General features: G+C 53.0%; 1 protein-coding gene across 7 annotated transcripts in view; it reads left to right on the top strand.

Moving 5' to 3' along the window:
- Positions 1-23781, top strand: part of MAP4 (microtubule associated protein 4) — a 152163-nt gene that overhangs the window by 17099 nt on the left and 111283 nt on the right. For all 7 annotated transcript variants that reach the window (XM_082046514.1, XM_082046515.1, XM_082046517.1 and 4 more), the window contains exon 2: positions 7586-7638. The gene's annotated coding sequence lies outside the window, so the exon portion shown is untranslated. The remainder of the gene's footprint in view (positions 1-7585; positions 7639-23781) is intronic.

Raw genomic sequence — 23781 nt, 5'->3', positions numbered from 1 at the left:
CTGGATCGATAACAGTCCCGAAATCGATATGGAAAATGTGAAAATCAGGTTCTGTTGCTTGTAACTACTGAATTTTGTCATGGAATTGTAATTTCCATCAGTAGTGGATTCCACAAAAATCAAGCAGAAAAGCACGTTGATTTCTAGCACTTCAGTAGGAGTCTTGTGTGTGTGTATTTGTTCCCCTGTCCTTTTCTCCTCTGTTTCTTGCTGCCGTTTTGCCCCTCGAGAAAGCGGAGAAGTTTCCTTGGCTGCCCCGTTATACGGAAGGGCCGAGCATCTCTGTCTCTGGGAAACGTGGCTGCCTGTTGTGTCTGAAGGCGCGATGAGGACAGTAAACACAGAGCCCCGGTGGAGCGCTGTCCTGCTCTTTGCTGTGGAAACGTGTGCCCCGAACTCAGAGCTGCTCCCAGACTTAGATCTCTAAAGAGCAACTAGTTCATAAAATACAGCACCATAAACAAAGACACTGAGTCTGCTGTTGTGTGGATTCATCTTCGAGTGGTGGTATGACTGGTTTTTAAGGGCGTATTTAATGCCCATTTCAGTTCCTCTGAAATGTTCCTAAACAGCTTAAATATTTAACCTAAAACACACAGGTTATTAAACCTGTCAAACTGATCTGCTTGGATACTGGTGTTTATTTCAAGCACATCTGGGCGTGAGGATTTGGCCTCTATCGGTGGCCTTTTCCTGGACTATCTTACGGTTTTGGTGTTGTATGTGTGTTTGGTTTTTAACTAACTAACTAACGTGTACCTTCAGAGCCTCGAGCCCAGGGTGCTGCTCAGTCTGCCAGGGTGCGTTCTGCTTCCTTTTGGTACTTGATGGGTGCTGGTGGTTTTTTCCTTTATCTCCAAAGCATTCGGTATAAAATCTACTGTCATCAATAAGTTTGCAAACCAAAAATCAAAAAATTAAATTAATCCTAAGTCTCTCTGTCTTGAAGGCAGTTCAGGGTCGAGAGGGGAGTGGAGAAGCGCAGAGCAACAGCGGCGCCACGTCTGAGTCCCCAGGGCCCCGTGAAACCCATTTGCAAGCACCACGTAAACCTGAGCTTAGGGAGCACACGCTGTTCTCTGGGTGCTCCTCTGCCATCACCATTCTGGCGGGGTGGTAGGTGGCGTTGGAAGGTGTGCAGGGCTCTGAAGGGCTCCGTGAAGTCCCTTAGCGCTGTCCCTGAGCGGTGACCTTGGCTCCTGCCCTGCTAACGTGTCACCACTGAGCCGGTCTGCAAGGGCCCAAAGAGCTGGGGAATCCAGACTCCTCGTTGTTTGCCCACGCTGGTGCATTAGCTGACGCTGCACACAACACTTAATCTGGTCTAATTTGGTAAAATTGCTGTTGGCACCTGCAACTTCCTTCTCGCTTTTCCTTCCCCGAGGCAGGACGGCGTCTCGCAGCCCAAGTGAGGTCATGGCTTCTCCATCCAGCAGCTGGGTGTATTTGATACGCACTCGTGGTGTATTTTTAGCTGTGCATCGCTGACCGCTCTGGCTCTTTGATCTGCGCAGGGCGAGTTTAGCATCTGGGAGAGCAGAAAGGAAACGACGAGCCCTGTTCTCGAACCATCTCCAGATGTGCCAGATGAGGCTGTGGGACGGTGACCGTGTTCTGTACTGCAGCACTGGTGGGGACGGAATGAGTAAGGGAAGATGCTTTTCATTTTACGTGTTGAACAGCCTGTTATCTACTGAAACCTGCTTGAGGCTTGTTTGCTGGGCTTGGGACCTCCGTGCCTTTTATGACTTGCAGCTAGAAGCCTTATGGTTCTTCCTCATCCTCCTTACCTGTGTCTGAAACGGCTGCCTCCGTGGAGCAAAAATGAAGCGTTAACTGTGGCGTGAAGGGGACTGAGCTCAAAGTTCTTCTGCAAAGTGAGACCAGGAGTGTCCATGCAGTTGAGAAATGCAGCTGCTGGAGTAACGTTTGGCTGTGTGGAGGGTGAGACGAGGATCTGGGCAGCTCAGTGCTGGTTCAGGTTACCGGGCTGGCAGCCGTGGGTCAGACTGCTGAAAACGTGTGGTCACCTCGCACTTTCGCTTGTTTGCTACCCAACCTTTTAAAAGGTGTGAGAAGTGAACCAGGCTGGTGAGGAGGGAGCTGGGCTGGACATAGCCCTGTGTTTTAGGTGATGTTATGGATGGGGGACCTGTGCTGGGAAGGGGAAGAGGAGAACACGTGGAGATGGGCGCTTGTCCACGCTGACCTCCCGAGGGGTGACCTGTGGAAAGTGGATGTGCCAGCCATGAGGTTTAGATTAAATGAACCAGCCGGAGCAGAGAGGCTTTCTAAAGACCAGCAACAATGATAATGACTTGTCTGTGATGAAGAAAGCATTGAGAGGTAAGACCTTGCAAACAGCGCTGTTTCTTACAGTAGCAGGCTGGGGAGCCTTTCTTGGGGCCGTGTTCTTCAGGCTGGACTGGGGCGTTCCCAGGGAGCTGGGCTGGCGGGAGTACCCAGACAATTGAAGTAAAAGCTGCGCACAGTCTGGCGTCCCTGGCTATACCTGTGCCAGGGAATCGCGTTGTACTTGGTGACTTCTGGCAGCGCTGGAAGGCGGTGTCTGTGCGGTTTGGTTTTCAGAAGATTTCCTGTAGCAATCCATGGCTTTAGGGCAAAGCTGGTGGATGCCGTTGAGGAGCCAGCGTGGACCAGGAGGTGCTTGTGTGCGGCCGCTCTGGATGGAAGGGTCGGACTGGACGAGAGTGGCCGCGGCCCCTTCGTGGTCCCCGCGGAGCCTGCGCTGACACTGAACATCCAACATCCTCGTGGGGACGTCGCCTCCGCGCTCCCTCCGTGTCCCCTGGTGATTGCAGGACGCGCAGTCAGCTCCGCCGCCTCTCATTAGGGGCAAGTGGCATTTGAATAATGAAAGCTGCTTTTTCTCCTCAAGCCATCATTAGTGTCCAGCCCCGGCTGAGGAATTCAGCTTAACTCAAGGGTGTTCCTATTGCAGTTATAGTGCACAACTTGACTCAGGGTCTTGCTGCTCCTTTTTTTAATGCGCATGCAACTTTATGAACCTCCATAACATCTCAGATCATTAAAAATGCCTATTTTGGGTCTATCCTATCCAAAAAAGATGGCAGGCTGCGTGGGCCTGTGCTTTGGCAGATAAAGCGCGTGACAGGAGTCCCAGCGGAGCGGTATTGATTAGATCTAACAGGAAGAAGAATTCCGGAATTCTTAATACCTTTATTTTTAGCTGCAATTTGGCTGGGCTGGCGGCTTACTGTTCAGTGAATGGCTCCAAAAATAAATCTTTCAGGAGAGGATTAAACTTGAATGTGAGAGGCACATTTTCTTATGCATCGGTGTTCACGGAGGGACGTGGCCAGAAATCACCGGGCTCCTGAGACGCGGATGTTCGGAACCCAAACTGGAGCCGCTGGCACCGGAGCGGGGGGAGCTGCGGAAAGGCAACCGCCAGGGCTAATTATGGTTAATTTGTCCCGTTAGCAGCACAGCTCTTCAGCTGTGAAACAGATCCTTTGGTCTGGCTCAAATCACTTGCTTTATCAAGTTTCTGCTGCAGAGGAATGGGCTTCATTGTTTCTCCCCAAGGGCATTTTCTGCCTTGGATTTTGGTTTGTGTGCCTTTGTTTTTTGTTTCTGTGAATCTGGCTGTTTGTGTGTTAAGTGTGCTGGGTTTTTATGTTTAGACAAATCTGAAAGATCTATAGAAAGATTCAAAGATGGTTTCTATCGAAGTATTTAATCTCGGCGCTCTCGTGGTGTTTTCATGTGCAGTTGACTGTTCGCTTCCACCCTCCCCAGGCTCTTTGGTTTTACACTAACGAACCGAAGAGCTCACCCCTTAACGAGCGTCTCTTGCACTGTCCGGCCTTGGGGGACCGTTCTGGAAGGTCCTTGCTCGGCTCTGACCCTGGTGAGTTGCCAGTCTGTGACTCACTCTTCCCGCTCTCCCCAGTCATTGCCCATCGTTGCTCTATTCAATTTTTTCCGCTGTGCTATAAAAACAGCGGCGCTTGTGCAGCTGCTGATTCATTGACTGCAGGAACCTCGCTGCTTTAACTTTGTCAACCCGAGTTGCTGCAGGAGACTTTGTTAAAGCCTGTCGTCTGCGATGAGGATGAAATGTGGATGTTAGCACCGAGCATCCTCCTGCTTTACCGCTGAGGGCTTTTATTCCTCTGTTCTCCCTGCAGTGGGAAGCTCAGCATTGCGTGACTGCTGGGGAAGCCGGACTTGCTGCTCATGAATATTGAAGATGATTCACTCTTGGAGTTGAGTGAAACTCCATCGTGTGTGTGGAAGACTCTCTAAATTATTAGTTTAACTTCAGCACTTTCCTTCTGTCCTGGGAGGATCTCGGCTCCAAGGCCTGGAGTCCAATCTAAGCCCAGTCTCCTGCAAATACTCTCAGCTTTTTCTAAGGTGCCTCGTGCAAGCAGGAATTTGGTGCTCAACAAAAATTCCACTATATATTTGAGAATAAATTATCATTTTAGGATCTTGGTGAGTTCAGTTATGGGCAAGGAGCTGCTGGCTCTAAAGGTGGTTTTCCTTGTGTCAGAGTGTTGGAATGAACTTGCCGTGAGCGTTATTCCTCCGGGAAAGGGCTGGGATGAGAACCTGAGATGCTTTAATCTCCGGGTTTCGCGGCGCCCGTGTATATATAGCTCAGGGTTTCCAGGCCGTTGCCTTTGCCCCGTGGTATTTGGCAACGTGACGCTGTTTGCATGCGGAATCCAGAGCAGCGTGTGCGCGCCCGCTCGGCTCCTCGTGGCCCGTGCGGATTGGAGACGGGAGCTATTTAAAGGCAGCTGTTTAGCTCCAGATTTGCAAACAAAGCGTGAAGGCTGAGAGACAGGAGGAAGCGAAAAGATCGAGTTGCTTGTTCTGCCGGGAGGTGGGAAACGCAGCCTCCCGAATCTGGGCATGAGAAAACAGAGTGGTGCTTGTTTAGAGAAACAGAGGGAGCCCGTGGAGGCATCTGGTGTGAGAACTGGCACATTCCTTCTGTTAAAACTTAACTGCGCTGGAGTGCGTTGTATTTAGCACTCCGGTATCTCTCTCTTTGGCAGGACAGCAAGAGAAAGGGAGCTGGAGGCAAACCCTGTTCATACAGAACGTATCAGTTATTGGGAGCAGGGGCTGTCTAGTGCGATAACCTGCTGAGGGCTGCGGGGGGTCTCCTCGCGCTGGTTTTGGGTGGGTTTCAAGGTGGGCTGAACGCGTTTCTCATGGGCCGAGGGGGGAGTGTCCTCCGGCCCCAAAGGGCCACCGGAGACTGGCAGGGACAAAAATAGTTGCTACTTAAGGCGGTAAGAACCTTCCAAATTATAAATAAATAAATGAATCGTTAATGTGGGCCCTGAAATATGTATGTGCTTTCATGACTCTTCAGAATAGCTGTTGTATTATGGATGGGGTGAGTTTGATGGGCGCTCAGGTGAGAGGGAACAGGAGGTGGGGATGGGGAGTCAGAGGAAAGCAGTTTGGTGTATTACGGGGATGAAAGCAATTTGGTGGGGGAAAAATAAAGCCAGCTATGTAGAAAACTGGGTGAAGGTAGAGAAGCCATTGAAATGTGCAGCAACAAAAGCGCGAGGAGCTTGGGAAGCGGAAGAGCTGAGGAACAAGAAGTTCTGGTGCAGGACGTGGAACTGGATCTTCCCAGGCCAGCGAATGCGATGGGACCGTGTACCAGGCCCGGCCTGTTTCTGATAGCGCAGGGTGTTTCTGATAAGCATCCAGGTGTGGTGCCTGCGATTACAGGCTGCTCGTCCTCTGCAGTGGTGCTTTGCACCTCATCAGAATCGTGCTGGCGAGAAATCAAGTTGCCAACTTGGAATCGGGGTCGCAATGGCTAGATGGATGTCTCTTAACATTAAAATAGCTTCCGGTAATATTTCTTCAAAATGGAAAACAATGACAGCTCATAGTGGAACATAGAAGTCAGTATTTGCTGGCCAGGTGATAACTTCTTTTAATTGTTGTTGTACCTTCTCTTCGGCAGCACTTTGTAAGCGGTTGGGCTCTCCCCGTTCATGAGGTGAGGGGACAAGCAGCCTTTACAGCTGGGGGATCCAGCCCACCGTGGCAGCGCAGGATTTCGAGCAGCCAGAGATGAATGTTTATCAAGGGAAGAAACGTGTTTGCCAGCCGAACCCACTGCATTAGACTTTCCTGGTTGATCCAGCACTGCCCCATTTGGATAGAGTTGCAATGCGCAAATAAACAACAAATACTTCTCATTTTCTTTGTTCTGCTGCAAAAGATAGGGCTGTGTGTGTGTTTGGTTTGGTTTTTTCCTTAGCAAATAGCATTTGTTTTCAGCGCAAAGACGTTGGAGTATCTGGTGTGAGCGCCTGATAAGCTGGTGGGCTCACGGCAGCAGGGGGGGGTGAGCGCTGATGGAACAGGGCCCTGGTGCCCCCATTGATCACCGGGGGGCTAAACTGCAAATCCCGGCGTGGGAAGAGACACGAGGCGTTGGTGCCGTGTGCTGGGGCTCCTCCTGTGGAAAGGGCAGCGTTGGCATCGCCGCAGCAGCCAGGCTCAGCCACAATGCTCCTGTGGCTCCGTCACACCCAAGGTATTTCTCCATCCTCAGTTCACTGAGGAACTCCCTTTCTGGAGGGAACGAGACTATTGCAGCAGGTTTTTCTCCCTCCTGAGTGCTTTACCTCTTCCTAAAGCTGCAATGATAGTATTTTCCCTGCGTTTTCTCATGTAACTGATGCCCAGTTCCCGTGGGCAGCGGAGCGAGCGCTGGTGGCCGAGTTTGTGTCCCGAGCGGGTACCGGGACGTTCTGTGCTGAGGCTGCCTGGGCTACGCCGGACAATGACTTGGGTGTTTCTCCATGTGGGTTGAGATACTTCATGCTCCGTGGAAACAAATACAAACTGAACAGGGAGGATAAGGAGGAGTATTTTGATAGGTTTGTTTTTTTTTTTTTGTGGATATGCTTGTTTCACAATAAAGCATAATGAACAAAGCGTAAAATATTGTGTAGGATAATTTGGGACACAAGACTCAGTAGATAAGGAGGTGGTTCCCTGGTAAAGCTGGTGGCTATAGCTTCACTGAAATAATGGAAAACACACCAAAAATAGCCTGATGTGTGCAAATGAAATACAACTCTTGTGCATTTGGGTTTTTTTAACAATTTCCCTTTAAGATATTACTCCAAGTATAATTAATCCTTAAAAGAACACAGCACATGTATTCCGGCTGCATAACACATCCAGCAATACCCGTTGGTTTTGCCTTGTGAATGGATTTAAAGACTGTGCAAGAGGGTCCGCTCGGAAGCTTTAACGGGGTGTTTGCAAAGAGCTGTTGAGATGCACAATGAGGGAAAAGTCGCTCGCGGTTCTCATGGCGTGTCCTCAACAGCTCGAGCAAGCGTTGATGTGAACTAGTACCCGCCAGATGGACTCGTGCTGCTCCCGGTGCTGCACAGGCTGCCTGATGGCCGTGCTGGGGCTGCAGCGGAGCGTCTCGAGGCTCACTTAATTCTGAGTACTGTAAATCACCTCCCAGTGAGCCGGGTTCCAGGGGCTCTCATTGTGGGCTCTCCTTTCACTGTGCCCGCCTTGTGTTTTGCAGATAAGCAGTATCCGGAGACCGAAGGACCTGCCCGAGGGAACGTCTGCTTTGAGGTATGAGCTGCTCTTCTAACGACGCAACACCAGATCTTGAATGAAAAGCAAAGGTTTGATATGTCTGTGTGCACACACTGAAACTCCATCTGTTGTGGGAAACGCAGCCGCTGGCTGAAACGCACTTACCTTTCCATTCTTGTATGTTAAACGCTCCATTTACCAGTCTTTTTGCATCCTTTTGGGTATGTATTGAAGTTCCTAACATCCCCCTGCTTCTGTTGGAGAGAGCAGCGCTGCGTGTGATCCCAGCAATGTCATTTCTGGCCACTTGGACCTTCTTTTCTTGCTTTTTCTGCTCCAAAGGGGAGACGTCTTGTTTAACTTGAGCACTGAAACCTTCTTATCAGAGTAAGAGGGATACAGAAAGTGAAAATGAGCAAATGAGTAATTAAACCCCAAGTCTGCTCTGGTTTATGGGCAGTTTGGAGCAGTGGGTCGTTAGTTTCTCATCCCGTGTGGAGGCACCGTAATGCTGCTGGGACTGCAGTTTATCGTCGGGTCTGCATGCTGAGAATCCGTGAGGTGCAGGTGCTCACGTAACTTGTTTTAGTGAAGGAATTACAGTTTTTCCGTGGTGTTCACATGGAGCGCGGGACCTGGCGTCTGTGTGTGGCAGCTGGATTAGCCGGCGGTGGTTGCTCTCAGACTCTGCCTTTTCCTGGGAGCACCGTCACCCTGGTTACTCCCCTGATTAACGTGAGTACTTGCTCCTGCCTTCACCTGGAGGTAGTTTAGAACGTAAGCCAAGGAAACGCAGGGCACAGGCTGCTCAGGAATGACCGAGCTGTGCTGTCCGTCTGTCCATGCCATCCAAAGTGCCCGGCTGTGGAGAACGCAGAGGAGACAGACAGATGCAGTTCAGTTACGGCTTGTTTGCACATCACCAGCTCTATCTACCGGGGTTTCCTAAAACCGTCTTGATGTGACAGTAGCCTTGCGTGTGTCCTGAAACTCTGTTATGGCTCTGGGATAAAATTGTTCTTAAATATGCCTTTTTTTAGTCTCCTTCAATGGCAGGCGCAGAGATAATGGCAGAGGTGCCAAGTTGTGCGTTTGCAGTCGGCTGATGCTCCTGTGTGTCCATTTGTGCCGCGCTGGGGCAGCCACACCAGCGCTGCTTTGCGCTGTGCGCAGCCACATTGCCTGAAATCCTTCTCTGAAAGTCAGAACAAAAGCCAAACGAGATGGTTTTTGTCCCCTGGGCGGGGTGGAGGGCAGGAGGTGCCCCCCGGTGCTGTGTGTGTCTTTCACGGGGCCATGGGAGGGGGATTGTCCCTTGTCCTGCGGGGCTGAGCGCCGTGTGCAGCTGGGCAGAGGTGGTGGGGGTGTGTAAGGGCCCTTCCTGCACCTCCTGGGCTTCAACTTCTTGTTTCCCCCCTTTCCACGTCTCTTAGCTCCGATCAATGCGACTCCTTGGATGTCTGGAATTGATCTCAGTCTTCCACTTTACTGGGTCATGTCATTAACTCCCAAGTTGTCTAAGGGGTGAGTTTGCTGTGAGTTTGCTAATTTTCCTCCTTTCTCTTCCCATTGTCCAAAAAAACCGAGAGTTAGAGCGTAAGCTGCCCCTCGGAGCCCCAGGAATACATGTTGTACCACTCAACATTTGTTGTTCGGTGCTTTCAGGACTTGGAAACCAAACAGGTGTTTCCCACAGACTGTATTCAGCAGCTAAAAATGCTTCCTGCGGTAATTTATCCGGGAACATTTAATCCACGCTGGATGAATGACGGCAGCTTCCTCCCCAGCATCCTCCGAGGAGCAGGAGCTGCCATTGTCCGCGTGGGGCCGGCACTGGCGCCTGTGCTTTCTTAAACTGCAAATGCTGACCGTGACTCCTGTGGCACCTGGAACTTCATTGGGTTATTGTGTTGGTGACGTGTATAGGTGGCGGAAAGTACTTATAAAAACACTACCCGATGGATTAGTTAATATTTTTTTGTATAACTGCTCTAGCTGGGAAGAAAGACGCACAAACCCCATGTGGAGCATCAGTTTCCTTGCTGAGAAGCGCGCTGGGCTGGGGCTGCTGCTGCCGTGGCTGTGGGGCCGGGCCAGCCCCCGCGCCCCAGCACTGAATTCTGCCCAGAGAAGACACGCAGATAAGAAAGAGCTTTTCTGTGCCTGAGCAAACCCGGGGGCTGCGTGTCCTCCCCACATTCTGCCATCGCTGGTGTGTTATCACCCACCCTTTTAAAAGGGGTGGAGGAAGCATGTGCTGACCTCCCAGGCTGAGGATGCTGAGGGTTCAGCCCTTGGGAGGAAGGTAACGCTCCTGTGTCATTTCCCACATAGGGTTTGACTTCTTAAAGAGATTACTTTCTTTGAATTAAACCAAATTTTTAAACGTGGGGTTTTTTTAGTAGCACAGTGAACAATTATCTGCTCGGTCCCCTTCTGGTTCCCTTTCTGGAGGGGGAGCTGCCGGTGTCGAGGGGCACAGCACACGCTCCCGGGATCGCAGCCGGACCTGCGCCGAGGGAGCGAATCACTCTGAAGAAACTCATAGACTGTACCTGCGGCAAGACCTGACACTTTTTATTGCACTTTCTTTCAGGAAAGCTCAGCTTTTGTTTGCTAAGCAATGCCTTGTTTTTCAGCCACGGTTGAATGTATTTGTTATCGAGAGTAAGGAAATGTAAATACAATAGTGGTTGAAGTGCAGCAGCTACTCCCTTCCTCGTCTGCTGGCTTCCTGCACCCGTTTGGGAAGGCGGGAGCTGTTCTGCGGTACCTCTGTTCAGAAAGGAGCGCTCACATACGTTCCCCGGGCCTGAGAAGTGACGTGGGGCCTCTCGCTGGAGCTCCTGGCGGTGTTTTCTCCAACCTGAACATTGGCCAACAGCACATCTTGGCTTCTCTCCGCTCCCCCAAACCTTGAACCAGAAAACCACGCGGACACCGTTCTGCGTGAGCTAAGTCAGCTCTCATCTGCTTGTGGCATCGGAGCACCTTTCTTAGAGGAAAAAACTAAAATCTCGCAGCAGTGATGTGTGTTTGTCCCAGACTGGCTCTGCAGTTATTTCTGAGAGTTGTTTCCTAAAGGTGGTTCTGCTGGTTCCAGCTGGGTCACCGGTAGCTTGTGTTGGTCTCTTTCTTATCATGCAGGAATTTTGTCAGTAAACCCGGCACAAGATAATGGAGAGGCTGCAATGATCAATTGCTCCTCAGCTCAGGAGGAGCGGGCTCAGCCATGCGGGGCTCTGAGCAGTTCGGTTCGCTCAGGCTCCGGCTGTCGTGTGCTTTTGTTACAGAGCCCGGCGTGAGCTTCGTGTGGCAGCAACGCCTTTCTGGGAGAGTTCTTTCTCTTCAGCTACCCAGGTCTTTCTCTCATAACCCGCCACTTTTACTGCTGTTAATGTGTCTATACCGCACTAATGCCGTTCGCTTCCCAGAACTGAGGAGTTCTGTGGTGCTCTCATGGCGGTTGGCCAACTGCATGACCCAGCTGAGCTCAATAGAGATCCCTGGGATCCTCTCTATGAATAAACGTCCCGTGAGGGCAGGAGCGTGTCCCTGCTGGGAGGGGACAGCGGGGGCCGGGGGGCTGCGCCGTGTCCCCCTGGGGCTCGTGGGGACACATGCGGGTCCGGGGGTGCGGAGGGGTCTGCTCTGTGACCCTGGGCTTTCCTGGCTGCGAGTTCCGCAGGCTGGGACGCCGCAGTGCCTCCAGAATGGGCTGCTTTTATAATTCAGGAATCTGATACATACCCTGATGAAAGAGAAGTGAATGTACTGAACCTCTAGTTTAGCAGTGTTCTGTGACAGGCCCAGGCCTGCAGCTTAAATACCCACTAATCATAGAATCATTTTGGTTGGAAAAGCCCCTCAAGATCATGGAGTCCAACCATAACCCACCCTGTCCCTGCCCCATGTCCTGAGAACCTCATGTCCGTCTGTCCAGCCCTCCAGGGCTGGTGACTCCAGCACTGCCCTGGGCAGCCTGTTCCAATGCCCCACAGCCCTTTGGGGAAGAAATTGTTCCCAGATCCAGCCTCAACCTCCCCTGGGCAACTTGAGGCCGTTTCTTTGTGTCCCTGTCTCCCCCTCAGCTCCTGTTCTCCAGCTGAACCCCCAGGTCCCTCATCCATCCCCATCACACTTGTGCTCCAGCCCCTCCCCAGCTCCATCACCTCCTCTGCACTCTCTCAATGTACTATTAAGCAAATTTCTGAGTGCTTCTCTGTACCCGTATTTGTTCTTTTATCCCCTGGGTAGCACGGGAGGTGCCGGGATGGTGTGGGTGTCTGGTGACGTTGCCTCGAGCGTGGCTGCGTGTTCCGGCACAGGCGGTGGCGGATGCTGGGATGATGTCGCGGTGTAGGTGACTCTCACAGAGGGAAGCTCTTGGCTCCGTTGGCCCGTGCTGTGTTCGCTCTGGAAACAGTTTGTGACCGTGCCGTGTGTTCCGTTCTCCCCGCTGACTCACTGGACCTTCCCCCGCTTCACATCCCATTCTGAAGCCAAGTTATCATTCTGCCTTTGTTCTGAAGCTGTTCTGGTACCAAACTGCGGTGCCTGTGTCTCTGCGGTCGCAGGCAGCGTTTACCTCCCTGGCTTCCAGCAAGACCTCTCCTGAGCTATTGTAGCCAAAGGCTTCAGCTCTGCCTGCGGAGGTGCCCACGTGTGGGGAGCATTTTGCAAGCTGTAGACTTCTGCCTTGGTTCAAAAGGACTTCTCGTTTTTTCTTTCTCATTTGTGTGTAGGCACAAATATCCCTGCTTAGAAGTAATTCCTCGTAGCACAGAGTATGTTCAGTCTCAGTTTTATCTATTGTGGGCTTGCCCCAAGATGAAGGAAATCAGGGCATTGAGTTGCAAAAGGTGGTGCCAAGAGCCTGTCCCAGTAAAACACGGCTTTGTAAAGCCAGAGCGGGCTGTCCCAAAGCTGCTCCCAGCAGAGCAGGAAGGGACAGGCTCCCCAGCTCGGAATCCTCGGGGTTCACTCTGCTCCCACCCCAAACGTGGCTTCATTCTGCAGGAATTTCTGAGCACCTGAGCGACGTCCATGGAAATACAGGGACGGAATTGTGCTCGTGGCTGCGCACTGAGCGCGTGAAGCGAGCACAGCGCTGGTAAACGGGCACGTTCGCTCTGAGCTGGTTTGCCCACACGGTCACAGAGCTCTGCTTTGGCTGCTGCCCCCCCCTTGGCTGGGCTCCGGCGCAGCATTTGCTTCTCCTGCTCACAAACCTGCTTCCAGGGCGCTTTGTTGTGGCTCCGGGCTGGCAGCCGCTGCCTCTGGGCCCTTCGGCTCTGTCTGTTCTGCTTCCAGGCTCCCTGGGGCCGCCGTGCCGGCCCTGCACCCCTACACTCATTTCTTGGTGTAGAAGCATGGTTTGTGTCATTCTTCCAAAGTTTTTCTGACCTCTGAGCAGTAGGAAGCTTTAAATTATTTTCTCTTTGCAAATCTACTTGAAAAAGCGTCGACAGGTTTAATGTTCCGCTGATCTGACTCTGAAACGTCAGCTGGCGATGAGTTGCCGTTGATGCGAACAGTTTGCTAGTCAACCTTCTCCTTTTGGAACTTCCAGTTCTGGGTCCTGATCCACAGGTTCTCATGCTCTATAATTACCTTGTCAAGGGAAGTGCTTATTTTAATTAAAAGTAAAGTAGCTACTCTAATACAGTCACCACCATAACTAGAATGGTTCTGTGCAGGTAAAGGAGTAAAGCTGGTATGTAAAGGAGTTCCTGGAAGGGCTGACTGTGCGTTCCCAGTTGCCAAACAAGCTGCTTCTGTTTTCGTGGCTGGATCTGCTGTAGCCAGTGATGGTTTGTGCTCCTTGTTCAAACTGATCTTTCTGAGCGCCGCTGGCTGATCTGGGGCCCTTCTCTAGAGCCGGTTCCCTGGCCGCAGGTGCCGTCCAGCCCTCCTGCTGGGCTGGGGGGATGAGCCACAGAGCTGATCTCCAGGAGCTTCCCAGGGTGTCCCCAGCGCCATCTATGACTTGGTTTACCCCTCCTCATAGCCCGTGTGCAGTGAGGGAGCAGCGCTGCCGAGCTCATCTCATCTCTTTCTGCCTTTCAGACCCTTTCCACAAGCTTGAATTGTTTCTGCTGCCGTACAGGAAGTTTAACTTGGAGTTTTCAAGGCTTACTACAATAAACTTCATGTTTGGGTGAGCTATGATGTGGTTGTAACACATTACATGCTATTTAACGGCTGCCTATTTTACTCTTCAGTGAGTGCTTTTTTGATTAACTTAATTTGAGAAGCCCTCTCGGATGTGTATAGACCCACGGGGCAAAGTGCTGTGAGTTTACGATGGTCCATTGGTGTTGCTACTGTCATTAAGCTGGACTAGATCCCTGAAAAATCATTTGTCTCACAGCATGACTTGAGCTCTTTCTCATCCCCTGGTTTGCAGTTCCACTGTTCATACTGTACAGATTTCCTCCCAAGTGATAACAGAAGGAATCATTTTAGAAATAAAAGCCGAAATTCTCAGGGAAGCACGGGACCCGTTATCCTGGGAGCAGCACGGGACCCGTTATCCTGGGAGCAGCACGGGACCCGTTATCCTGGGAGCAGCACGTGCCGGACAGACGTGGAGTGGGATGAACTCGGGCTGACGCGAGGGGAACTTCTATAGTGAACCTTTGCCCTTCTTACACGCTCATTAGTCTGCGGCAGCAGCAAGAAGAACGAGGAGGTACAAAATACCTAATAAAAACCAGAGCGACTGCCTGGTGTGCTCTAGTAGATGTACCGTCCTTCCATCCCTCCCTGGCGGGAGCCGGCATGCTGCGGTGTGCTGGTTGTGCTCTCGGGGAGGCCGGCACGCCGCGGTGTGCTGGTTGTGCTATGGGAGAGGTGTGAGCCGGCACGCCGCGGTGTGCTGGTTGTGCACTCAGGTGGCAGGAGCCGACACGCCGCGGTGTGCTGGTTGTGCTCTCGGGCGGTGGGAGCCGGCACGCCGCGGTGTGCTGGTTGTGCTCTTGGGACACGCCGCGGTGTGCTGGTTGTGCTCTCGGGTGGTGGGAGCTGGCACGCCGCGGTGTGCTGGTTGTGCTCTCGGGACACGCCGCGGTGTGCTGGTTGTGCTCTCGGAACACGCCGCGGTGTGCTGGTTGTGCTCTCGGGGAGCTGGCACGCCGCGGTGTGCTGGTTGTGCTCTCGGGACACGCCGCGGTGTGCTGGTTGTGCTCTTGGGACACGCCGCGGTGTGCTGGTTGTGCTCTCGGGGTGGTGGGAGCCAGCACGCCGCGGTGTGCTGGTTGTGCTCTTGGGACACGCCGCGGTGTGCTGGTTGTGCTCTCGGGACACGCCGCGGTGTGCTGGTTGTGCTCTCGGGTGGTGGGAGCCAGCACGCCGCGGTGTGCTGGTTGTGCTCTCGGGGCACGCCGCGGTGTGCTGGTTGTGCTCTCGGAACACGCCGCGGTGTGCTGGTTGTGCTCTCGGAACACGCCGCGGTGTGCTGGTTGTGCTCTCGGAACACGCCGTGGTGTGCTGGTTGTGCTCTCGGAACACGCCGCGGTGTGCTGGTTGTGCTCTCGGGGAGGCTGGCACGCCACGGTGTGCTGGTTGTGCTCTCGGGACACGCCACGGTGTGCTGGTTGTGCTCTCGGGACACGCCGCCGTGTGCTGGTTGTGCTCTCGGGACACGCCGCGGTGTGCTGGTTGTGCTCTCGGGACACGCCGCGGTGTGCTGGTTGTCCTCTCGTGGCGGTGGGAGCGCTTCCATTCCCTTGCCGTGCTATTAAAGGAAAGCAGCTGACGGCGCAGCTGCTCGCCCGCTGCTTCGGTTGTGGCTCCGCAGCCCATGTGCAGCACAGAAAAGGGCTTTGCTCCCAGCCAGGCTTTTCCTACCCTGCCCCCACGCGCTCTGGCTTTCCCTCCGTCCTCTGCCAAGAGAAAAGAGAATATTCCCCCCCGTGATTAATGAAACTCGCCTTATTTGGTGCTGCCTCTCCTGGTGAGCAGCACAGAAGATCCTGTTTTTGTGAGACAGCTTGAAAACCAGCAAACAGTCCGACTCTGGGCAGTTTCTTTATTTAAAGTACTTTAGGACGAGGTCTGTGCAGAGGTGGGCAGGCTCCTTTGTTTTCCTTAGATAGAGGACATACCAGCCTTTTTTGGGTCTCTGATTTCAAGGCCTGTGGGCCCGTGCGGAGCTGGACGCTGGGAAGCGCCTCCCGGGTCTTCTCTGTGCACTCATCTTCCATGTGGCTGCTTGGAAGGCCGGCCAAGGGCACTAATCCCACCTTCTCCAGGCCCTGATCCCTGCTGGGCCTTACAGGAAAGTTATTCTTGTCCTCCCGGTGAAGCTGCTCTGGCAGAGCGTCTATCCTGCTGTAATTTAAGGCAAATTTTTTAATGTGACTTTTTATCAGCTCGGAAACGGTGCAACCCATAATGTAGCAATCGCGGCTGGACCGTCCTGCCCCATCTCGCAGGGTGGTTCATAGGGGGGAAAGCGCCCAAAGGGAAGGATGGTGCGGGAGGCTGGTGTTCTCTTATCTCGGTGTGCTTATGTATAATTAACAATAGTAAAATGCTCTTTGCCGGCACGGATACACACTATGTATTTTTGGGGATGGTTGTTGCCGGGTTGGGAGTGCTCTGCAGTTGTGTCGCTGTTCTTCCCTCGGCCTCGCACCCCAAAGCTCCGCTCTGCCTGTTGTCCGCTTGTGGCCAGATTGGCGTGGGACCCTCTTCTGCCTGAGCCTCCCCTGCCCTCCAGCCTTACTGCTCAAACACTTGACTGGGCTTCCCAATAAGCTTCTCCAGATGCTTAGGCCTGGCTCGGCTGGGCCTCCTGCCGCTCCTTGTCCTTCTGGAGGCCCCAGCTGTGGTTGGGGCAGGACGAGCGGTGAACAGCGGCACCTGCGGTTCGTGCGCGTTCCCCTCGTGGTTGGGTGGCGTTGCCCAGCTCTGTGCCGCCTCTTCCATCGGTTGAAGTGGTTTCGTAGGTGGCTTTGGGCCGCTGCTGTGTGAGGGCGCGCCGCTCCCTCTGCAGCGCTGTGTACCATGGGGACACAGCAGAATTCTCCTCAGGCTTGTGGCCAAATTCAAAGCAATTTAAATCTGATTCCCAGGGATGTGGGAGAGTTACTCTTTTGGGTGGCGGGAGTTTTCTGTCTCTACGAGTTCTGTGGCCGGAATTCAGCTCTTCAAAGCCAGAGAGCAAAGAAGTTGTGGTCTTGGCTTGGCTCAGCATTAAGTGTATTGATAGGAGCGTCGTAGGCTTCCTGCCTGGAGCTCCCATGCCGTCTCCTCCGGAGCCCCGGTGTGTCTTCACTTCCCTGCATGTGAAACACAAGTTCTACGAAAAGTGTCTCTTCACCCTGAGCTGAGAAGAACCCAAATTAAGGCCAGAAGGGAATGGAAAACTGCAACCAAGACCCTGAAATGTGAGTCACCACTGTCCATGCACGCTGGACTTCACACCAAGATCTCTGGAAGAAACAAGGGCCACTCTGTGCTAGGTAAATGCTGCATTCCAGAGACGTGATGCTGCTGAAAGGGATCATCCTTGAGCACCACAATGTCATCTTAGGGAGCCGGAAAAGCAACCGGTAAGTCCGGCTTTCTCAGGTTCATCTGCAACTCTGAACACTTCCAGAACAACAGCTTGGGGCTCTTTCCTGACCTCTCTCCCATCTTCCCCAGAGCAGAGCTTTGGGAACGAGTTCTCAAGAGGGGAATTCAAAACGTGATGCAGCCATCTTTCCTTCATTTCATAAAAATCAATGTTACAAGTCTGGACAATGGGATCGGGTGAACCCTGATGGAGTTCTGGATGATGGGACCAAGGGTATCCGGATGAAGTTCTGACTCATGGGATCAAGTGTCTCCGATGAGTTTTGCCGAGGACACCAAGCTGGGTGGGGACGTGGACCCTTGGGAAGCAGAGCCGCCCTGCAGAGCCCTGGAGAGGCTGCAGAGCTGGGCTGGCACGGCCCGGCTGAAGTTCACCCAGGGCCAGGTCTGGCCCCTGGAACAGCCGCCGGGTGCAGCAGCGGCCGATGCGCCGGCCCTGGGCTGGCCCAGGAGAGCAGGGAGGGCAGAGCCACCCGCCAACGGGGCGTGAGGTGGCTGCGGAGACCCCGTGGGACAAGGAGCCCGTGGCAGAGCCGAGGGGCGACGGGTACGAGTGACGGCGGGGGAGACTGCGATGGGATACGAGGGAAACGTTCCATGTGGAGAACAACCAGGCACTGGGATAATGTGCCAGGGCAGGGGTGGGTTCCCCAGCGTTGGGCACTGTAAGATTCAGCTGGACAGCCCAGCTTGTCTAGGCCAGGCTTGTGCCAGGAAAGGCTGGACCAGGTGGTCCTTGAGGTCCCTTAAACCCAGGATTCTTTGATTCTTTGGAGTTGGTGTATATGATCTTGTGTTGCCCACAAAAGGAGGGAGTTTCATCCTTAAAAGAAGAACTCTAGTAGTCCAAACTAGGGTCAGACAATAAGTTAATGAGGTAGATGTGTCCGGAGTGCTGTGAGGGTTCCGAGTGACGGTGTCTGTGGCTGCTGTTGGTGCCGCTGCCCGCCGCGGTGCTCGCGGACGGTGCGGTATGTGAACGGTAACCGGTCGCCAGGCCGAGCTGCGGGGAGGCGTCCTGCATTGCCCTCCTTCATCTTTCACTGGGAAATAACCGGAGGGAGAAGAATATCAACCCAGAGATTTAAAAACCAGACAACAGCGAACAAGGACAATCCCCTTGACTTCATGAGGCTGTCTCGCTCCTGTTACTGGCTGCATCCCGGCCCGTGGATTGTGTGGGATTGCAAGTGTGGTGCTCTGGAAAGGAACCTCTCAACTAGGATAATATTTGCTTTTGTCTTAAAGCTGTGTTTCCATGCAGGAAGGAGGAGGTGAGGAGTAGTGCGAAACAAGCATCTTGTGTATATACATGTTGTTCTTGCTTTTGGAGCTGACTGGATTCCTGCTGGTTGTGTTCACAGCGTTGCAAGCGGAGGTTTCCCTCCCGTACTGAGTGCCGGCCCCGCACCGGAGACCAGCCACGTCACAGCCTGCGGGGGTTCTGACGCAGCAGGAGGATCTTGGTGTGTTAGTAAGCACATCGGTGGCTGCCTCGCTATTGCAGGACGCGGTAGGACTCCTAGCGCCGGCTAGTAATTTCAGTTCTTAAATTGGGACCAGAAGAGTTACCTAAAAATTTGAATGAACAAGATTGACTGTTGTGCATCAGAGATGCAAATCCTGGAATTACTCCTCAGTGTTTTCCCATAGCAGAGCTCCATGTGTAGTGCCGGGCTGTGCTCCGCGTGCTCTCCACGCCGCCTCATCCCCCCTGAGCGGCGAAACGGGTCCTTTCCAAGCCCGTGTGCATGGCCGGGCAGCTCGGGAGGGATGGCTGGGGTTGGGTTTGGGGTTTGCCTTCAAGACACAAAGTCTGTGGGACTCGTCTTGCTCTGTTCATAGGTTCATCAGTTTCAAAATACAAACAGTGGTCTTAAAGAATAGCAGACTCGGGGATGGCTCTTGGAAGGGCCTGTTGCAGGTGCCGGTGCGGAGGTGGAGGGTTGGGTGATGCACCCATCTGTCCTTGGTGACGTACGGCTGAACTGTTCTGAAAAACATCATCTTGGATCGGTAGGTGCGGGTGGAGCAGCTGAGCAATCTCGTGTTTGTTACAGCTGTAAACGTGTCCGGTCCTTCATCAGGGATTTCGGTGGGCCGCAGCTGTTATTAGCGGCTGTTATTATACCGGAGTCTCCCTTCTAGCAGCTCCAATGGAAGTTTTCTTTGCCTTTGGGAGCTTTTTGTGACACGGTGGCTCACGTCAGGTGCACCCAGCAGATCTGGAGCTGCCACGTGGGCTGCAGGGCTGGACCTGCACCCGGACCCGGAGCCTCCCAAAGGCAAACCGAGCCGGTTCTCCTCAAGTGGCAGTTTGTCTGTCTGTACTGAGAGCTCGCTCCCTCCCTGCAGCTGCTTTGCAAGCTCCTTTAAAGAAAAATGGCTTCTTTTTTAGTTAAATCAAGTACAGATCACTTTAAGTCAGTGAACCTGTACATCTGTAAAGACTGGCTGCAAACTGAAATGTAGCTCCAGTAAACCCGAACGATTTGGGGCTGTCAGCTCCCAGGCTGACTTTAATTACGGCTTTTATGTTGCCGGTGAGTAGGAGGCCACACGTAGAGAGGAGATTATTTTACAGCTTTCCTCCGGCTGCTTCAGGATTTCTGCCCTTATCTTGTAGACTTTATCATTTGATGAACTGTCGACTCTCCAAGCTGTTTTCTCCCTGCCTTGCAGACACTGGTAAAGTTGTCTCAGATTTCCAGCAAACATGATCTCTTGGCCATCGCCGAAGAGGAATGGGGACGGGGAGAGTGTCTGCGGCCTCGCTTTGCTGATTCACGCGCCATCTGAATAATCGAATGCGCAGAGCTCGCGGCTCGTGGGCTCCGAGTGCCTCCCCAGGGAGGTCTGGCGCAGGAAAACCTTCAAGCCCATGGAGCAGGAACGTTCATTAAAGACTCATACGCGATGTACTTGTAGAACTTGAGTATATTTGCCGTACCAATTAACAGCAAAGATAATGCTTTGCTTTAAACAGTGGAGAAATGGCTCGTATCTTGAGTAATGAAACCCTGCAAATTGACGGGTGCTCTTTGGAAATACCGAATAAAGCCCAGAACTGCGCAGGCTCTTGCGAGGCATTGTGAATTGAAATAACTGCGCTCCCCTAAGCCGTCAGCTTTGGAATTCTGAAGCTGCAATTCTAAAAGCTGCAGGTATGGCATTAAAAACTAGGCTTTGTCAGGCAGAGCAAAGGCCTTGCCGTGCCGAGGTCTCTCCTTGCTGGGGCGGGTTTGGTTTCCCTCGGCTCTGCCCGTAGGTCCATGTGCCCCATCACGTCTGAACGGGACGGTGAGGAACCAGCGAACCGCCGTCCCCTTCCGCTTGTTTCCTGTCGCAGCTTGGGCTTTTTCCTTCTCCGAAGCACGTACATACGCGTGTTCCGCCCGAGGCTGTGCCTGGATCCGGTGGCTTCGCTCAGGGTGGCGCCTGTTGCAGGTTTTCTCCAGCTGTCCCTCCCGGGGGAGCCTGGTGCTGCTCGGAGCACTCGTCTCCATCTGCAGGGCCCTGTCCCACCCGCGCTTGCCCGCGGTGGCGGGGCGCTTGCCGGTGGTGGCGGTGCGCTTGCCGGCGGTGGCGGGACGCTTGCCCACGCTGAACAGGCCGTGGACAAGCCTGTTGGTGATTCTCATCCCCGGGGTGTCTCAGTGTTGCCCCGAGCTCGTTTGAGCTGCTCCCTTGGCTCTTGGCTGCAGGGAAATGAGCCCCAGCGAGACACGCAGCCGGGATCAAAGGCTCTTGGTGACCAAGCAGTGAGATATCGGACCTGCAAGAGGACGCGGCTCCGAGCAAACCGCGCTATGAGGAAGCGATAGAGGCTGCGGCTCTGCCCTGGCTTTGAAATGCTGTTGACAAGCTGAATCACGACTTCGTTAAAGTTAAACACGGTCATTATCTCCTGTGTGGCCATAAACTGATTGTGGAATTGAACCGAGATTTGCATGAAGCCTTAGGCGCTGCTTTATGGCTATTAGCGTGTGGTTTGGTGGCCCTGCTGTCTGAGGGACACCCTGCTGTGTCCCCAGCCCCTGCTGTCCCTGTCCCAACCTCCTCCTGCTGGCGGTACCGCGGTCTGGGGTGGACAGACCCACATCGGCCTTGTGAGGGCAATAACAGGGACTTTTCCTTTAGTAATGCACTTTCTGACTTGTTACCTGTAGGAGCTTGGAGGTTCTTGGACTGACTTAATCTCTTTCATATAAGCTGGTGGAGAATTTGTACTGAGAAGGGAAACAACTCTCCAGGTGCTTTGTCTGTTGTAGCAATCCCGGCGTAAAACCAACCCGTGCCCCAAATCTGCCTTCTCCGGACTCGGGGGTTTTGCCCTTCCTCAAGCAGGGAGGCAGTTACTGGTGCTGCTAAAGAAATAGCTGGAAACTCTCTTGCTGTATTTCCATGTTGTCTGAAGGAGAATGTGGTTTGTGTGACACGACTCCTGCTGGAATCCTGATGCTGCAGAAAGTTCAGACGTGCATTTGGAATTAGGAAGAAGATATTGAAATCAGTAAGAAGATACTGAAATTAGAAAGAAGGTATTTAAATAGTGATAATTAAGGATAATTAGTGGTGTGATGATATGTGTGCTATCAGGTGCTTATGCTGCCCTAGCAGGTCTTTGGTATCTGGCTGGACGACCTTCCCTCCCCTATCCGGTCGGTAACCGCACATGGGGGGTTTTGGGGCTCATTCCTCAGACACCCATTCTGAGGCTGTTGTCTTGGTTTTTCTAGCAACTTACAAAATTGTAAGTTTTGTTCCAAAGACTTTATTAAAGGTCCCTTGACCTGCATCTCTTCACCTCTGAGAAGAAACCTCTAGTAATTTGAGCGATTTGGAACATCCCTCGGTCCTTACGCCTCAGAGCCCGGCTAAGAAAAGCAAGCTGACCTGCTGCCCGAGACATGGGAGGTATGGCTGAGCCGTCCCCCTTCCTGCCATCGGGGATTTTGTTCCACGGGTACTCAGGAGCTAATTTTAAAGGAGCAAGTGGATGCAATGAAATCATATACGTGCTGCTTATAAATCTGTGCATCAGAGCGTCTCCTTTACAGATGTGTCAGGAATCGGAAGGGACCTGGGAAGCTCACGCAGCCCGATCCCCCTGCTGGAGCAGGAGCACCCGGAGGAGGTGACACAAAGAACAAAAAGCGAGGAAACGGTGCTTCATTCTTGTTCCTCTTAGCCGTGCTGCTTTTGGGAGCAGATCCCTGTCTCCCCTTTGGCGTAAAGGTTGCTTGCGCTTGGGGAGGGGAGAATACTAGCGAGTAGTAGTAGGGAAACAACCAGAAAGGATGCGGATTAGTGCGGAGGGGAAGAAGGGGGGTGAGCACAGCCCCGGGTGCTCTGGAAAATCATCTGTTCCCCTGCCAAAACCCCGAGCCAAGGCAGCGGCTCGTGCCAAGGATCATTCGCTTTCAACAGCTGACAGGTTTTCAAATATATATATGATTTCTGGGTGGGGGGGAGCATCCCCTTGTCCGCTCTCCCCTCTCTCCACCTTAAGACGAGAGGCACAAAAGTGTCCAGCAGGACACTTGGAGAACGGCTGCAAGGAGGTGCCGCTCTGGCCCCTTGGGGCCCCTGGGGATGCTGCGAGCCCAGCGCTGTTCTCAGAGCACAATTCCGCCTGCGTTAGTGAACTCCAGCCTTGTAAATCGTCACATAAGGTGGTGGGAACACCCAGGAAGGAGCTCGTTCCGAAAAGGAGAAACTCATTGGGCTCTTTGGAACAAGACACCAGGATAAGGGGTCTGTGATACCCGTAAGGGATTAAAATAACTCCTCTGTATCTTTCAGACAAGATGGATTCTGTTTATCAGAACAAACAGGTTACTCCCTGGGTACACACAGATTCTGAGCATAAGAAAGAACAGATGGGGCAAATACTGAGTGTAACAGATCAGCTGTTGCTGGAACATGAAGAGGCCTGAACAATTCTTTGGAAAAAAAAAAGTGAATTAATATGATTTATTTGCCCTGGAATAATTTAAAGCTGTTGTAATGTTCCACAGCAATGCAAATGTTATAGGAAGCATCTTTCTAAGCATCGCTGCGAGTCTCTCCCCTCGGGCACAATCTGGGCAATATTCTGATGTTCCTTTTGCCTTCGTTGGCTCCAGGAGCCCCAGTTCCAGCTGGGAGCTGCTGTGCTTCGCGCCACGGGAGCTGGAAGGTGACAAGGTGCCTCTGGCGTAGCCCCGTTCGGGGTCTCCCGGCTGTTTTCAGCCCCGTTCGGGGTCTCCCGGCTGTTTTCAGCCCCGTTCGGGGTCTCCCGGCTGTTTTCGGCTCCATTCAGGGTGTTCTGGCTGTTTTCAGCCCCGTTTGGGGTGTCCTGGCTGTTTTCGGCCCCGTTGGGGTGTTCTGGCTGTTTTCAGCCCCGTTTGGGGTGTCCTGGCTGTTTTCAGCCCCGTTGGGGTGTTCTGGCTGTTTTCGGCCCTGTTTGGGGTCTCTTGGCTGTTCTCAGCCCCGTTTGGGGTGTTCTGGCTGTTCTCAGCCCCGTTTGGGGTGTTCTGGCTGTTCTCAGCCCCGTTTGGGGTGTTCTGGCTGTTTTCAGCCCCGGTTGGGGTGTCCCGGCTGTTTTCAGCC

This window comes from Streptopelia decaocto, assembly GCF_964273445.1.
Source record: "Streptopelia decaocto genome assembly, chromosome: 2".
Lineage (NCBI taxonomy): Eukaryota > Metazoa > Chordata > Aves > Columbiformes > Columbidae > Streptopelia > Streptopelia decaocto.
Note: the sequence above shows the minus strand (reverse complement) of the source record. Positions and strands in the feature narration are given on the sequence as shown.